We start from the raw sequence: 4,306 nt of genomic DNA on the forward strand, positions 1-4,306 counted from the left end.
CATACTGGCAATGTATCAACAGATGGAGTAAACTAGGAACTATTAAACTGGGATTTGCAAAACTCTCCCCAAAGAGCAAGAAATGACCTATTATATTGCTACACACAAAGAAAGTTCATAAAGCCAAATCAAGATATGCGATGGGTATTGCAGCCACGCAAGACAAACACGGCCAGTTCAGATTACGGGCAAACTCTGCAGTAAAGCAACACCTGTGGAGGGAAAGACCAGTCCACTGGCAGCATGACAAACAGTCTAAAGGTTGGGAGGGGTTTGACGCCATACAGCATCTGCTGCGCATAAAAATGTTTAATTAGCTGCTAAACAGCAAGCAGCTCATCCCTGTTTTTTCTGCAAGAACATTATTTCTTGAATAAATGCCCTTGCTTAGCTAGCACGGTTCAGACCGGAGAGAGCTGTTTCACTGAGGGAGTCAGGGACAACGCGTTCTCACACATCAGGTTGTTCTGTACTTGACTGCTAACGTTTTTGAACCACCGTTTCATTAGCAAGCACCTTCTGAAACACCAAAACCACTTTTAAATGTGTCTTACTTAAAGATCATGTTCAAAGATTATTAAACTATATTGCTAATGCGTTTTAAAAGCAAGCTGCTCTTTTAAATGTTTCCCTAGAGTTACAACTGCATTTCATTATTTAACAAATTCTAGATCTAACTGCTGCTCATCTCTAAACTCAGCAGTAGTGAGGATCTGCAGAGGTTTTTGCTTGAAAGAGTCCAGTGCAGAGCCACAGAGATGCTGGAGGGAGTGGAGCATCTCCTGCTGAGGAGCAGCTGAGGGAGCTGGGGCTCTTGAGCTTGGAGCAGAGGAGACTGAGGGGTGCCCTCATTCCTGGGGATCCATTGGGAAAGGGCAGTGTCAGGAGGAAGGAGCCAGGCTCTGCTCTGGGATGGCCAATGCCAGGACAAGGGGCAATGGTCCCAAGCTGGAGCACAGGAGGTTCAAGCTGAAGATGAGGACAAACTTTGTGAGTGTGAGGGTGGCAGAGCATGGCCCAGGCTGCCCAGAGAGGTTGTGGAGTCTCCTTGTGTGGAGACACCCAAAGCCCTGGCCGTGTTCCTGTGTGACTGCTCTGGTGATCCTGCTCTGGCAGGGGTTGCACTGGGGGAGCTTTCCAGGGCCCTTCCAACTCCTGACATTCTGGGATTCTGTAAGGAGAAACACTGAGCCTCTCAGGATGCAAGGTATCCTGATAGGATATTCTGTTTAAAGTTCTGATATACACATAGCTCCAAGGTACCCTCGCCAATAAAAGGGAAAACATCCACAACTTGAAGGTAACAAACAAAAACCCCCAAAGGGAATGAGCTGTTACAATCCAGCCCTCACTTATGCTTCAGCCGTATCCCAGGAGGGGTTAAAAGTTCAGCAGTGTCCACCAGTACTGAGACATCGCACAAATTCCTTTTTTTAAAATTATTTTTTATTTCTGTAGACTCAAGCCCAAGCTGGATGTTGCTGTTAGTCTCAAAAAGGAATTATATACCTTTTCAACAATGGTAGTAATGCATGCATTTTAAGTCAAGCATGTGATTAAATGTTCTGCTAGTAAGAATTCTCAACCAGATGTTGGGCAATCTGATGACACACGATCTATCTCAACCAGTGCTTGAAGTAGTTATAATTTATGAGCCAGTAGTTTCACATCTTGTGATGCTGGTATTTAACCAGGTTTTAAAAGCCCCCTTTTTTGTGGGGATTTTTTGGGTTTTTTTAAAGGAAAAAAAGAAGTACAGGTTGGTCAGGATGGCTTTGTTCAATTATATTACTTCCCAGTTTGGCTCACGATGCAAAATTTCACTTCAGGGTACTACTACAGGAGGAAGAAATGAGCTCCTTAAAAGGTCAGTGTCTAGTTTTGCCACTGCTTAATTTTTATTTCTTTAACTTGGTCCTATTGCTTATTCTTCGGTTAAGTTTTTGCTCCATCTGTGCACCACAGATGTCCTCTATTTTTTCCTTTCAGCTCATACATTTCTATACAGCACCTAGGAAAGCCTGCCTCCTTGGGAATTATGGGAATTACAAAAATGCAATAGCTACATTTGCAGACATGAGGCACAATTTGGAATAACATTTGAGTTGTTAGTTTAAAAACAGAAAAACAACTATATTTTTCTGCTTACATTATTCATTTTCCAAAAGTTGGCTACTGGAACAGAATTCACACATACAGAGAAAAATACAGTTTCATTAAGAGGGATCTTTCTGAGTTTGTTGAGGACAAATCCTCACCAGTGGTGACCATCCTCTCCTTTAGGAGGACTTAAGGCTCACTTAGACACTCTCCCACCTAGCCTTAAAAGAAAATAAACACAACTGCAAAAGCAAGCCCAGGACACATAAAATTCAGTTACACTAAAAAGAAATCAATCATCCTGCTAACTATTCAAGCAGAGGGTTAATTTTGAAATCAGCATGTTTCCTACAAGTTGTTGATACATCACATGCTCTCAATTTCAGTTTTCAATTTTTTCCAAATCCTAAATATGTGCTAACACCAAACTGCTGGTGTAAAGACCACTCTTCTGGTTGCCCCTACACTGTACTTCATTTGGGACTAAAAAGCAAAGCCGTTACCTTGTTAGATGCCCAAACCAGGCAGTCTCGCCAGCACTGCACTTCTTGCTTGGTGACTATTTCATTCAGAAGGTTGTGACCCCATCCTGTATCGGTTTTGTGCTGTTCATTGTCCAAAAGCTTTGTATCTGTGGGGTCTGTTTCTACCACTGGGATTAGTATTCTCTGCTCTTTAAGAATTTTCCACCGAGCATACCTAAGTAAGTCAACATCTGATTTCAGATTTCTCCTTAGTAAAGCCTATGCTGAAATGTAAAAAAAAATAAATAAATGTATGGCTATTTCAAGTCTTCACTACATACGAAGTTAATTTTAAGGTGCATAGGGTATATTTTGTATAAAAGACTTCTAGATTATCCAGAAAGGAGCCTCTTCGTGCAAACAAGAAAATCCAGCCAAAACCCAAAGTTAAATTAATTTAAGCAGTGGCTTAAATTTCCTAGCTCTGTTTCTTATAATATAAACTTCTCAAATTGGGGACTTTGGCCTCTTACTAATAGGGACAGAGAAGACGAGTACCATGCATGCCAACATGCTCCAGTTGAAGTCACTTCTGCAGAATACACCACCATAAAAATGACAGCCAGCCTCCTAATATCAGAAAAGGGACATCTGAGGGAATTTGTCTTACAAATTCTAAATCTATCACCAATGGATAATGTAAAGCGTTACAAATCTGCCTACGACCGTAGAAAGTTCCTATTTAACAGTAATAGTATTTTCCAAGGGGAGGAAAAGAAAGGGGACACACACACACATTTATTACCTGACTCTGGATTCAAATGTTGACACTTTAAACTCAAATATTTTACAATAATCAGTATTTAAAAGGCCCCCTGTGATTAAAGTAAGCATGAATGAGTCATATTACATACAAGCATATATTTTCTGTCTTCTTTCTTATATCTGTGCTTTGAACTGTTCCCTGGAAGCAATTAGGGAATTTTTCTTTTTAAGAGAGCTCACTAAATCAAATGAATCAAATGTAGCTTGAGATGGCCCTCCTGACCACCTATTACACAAGAAAAAATACATGCTAATCAGAAAGATACATTTTACTTCCATTTTTTACCTTTATTTCTTTCTGCCATTGGCACTCTCACAAATAAAACAAAGAGTTCTCTCAATTTATTTACCTTAAAAAAAATATTAGAAAACCCACCTGACTGTGTGAAAAATATTCTATTTACAACAGTAAAATATTCTATTTTAAACAGAAATAAAATACTCTATTTAAACAGAAAAATACTCTATTTACAACACTGCAAATTTACTGCATCACACAAGAACATTGCCAGAAATGTCCATTTTTTAATGGCATGATTAATGCAACATGTTACGTAAATGACCAATTTCCTTTAGTTTAGCTAATTTAATTAATCAAGGGAGAACAAGTTTTATCTTTGTGGGCAGCATTTTCATTTAAAAAATAAAGAATCAAATAATAGCTATTTTTTCGTCATAAAATTCCCAACTTTAAAGCACTTGGAGAGAATCTTCTGCCAAACAACACACATTTCCTAAACCTGCACAAGTAGCTTCTGAAGATAAGGAAAGCAGGGACATTCCTTCCAACTGTGACACTTCTGACAACGTTCAGCCATGAGTTGGGCAGCTGTCATCTCATTCTTGCGAAAGGAACACATCATTTTCATGACAGGATCCGATACCTGACAAGCTGCTCATTTCAAACAGTTTTGCCC

Source organism: Mesitornis unicolor, unplaced genomic scaffold, assembly GCF_000695765.1.
Source record: "Mesitornis unicolor isolate BGI_N332 unplaced genomic scaffold, ASM69576v1 scaffold37638, whole genome shotgun sequence".
NCBI classification, from domain to species: domain Eukaryota; kingdom Metazoa; phylum Chordata; class Aves; order Mesitornithiformes; family Mesitornithidae; genus Mesitornis; species Mesitornis unicolor.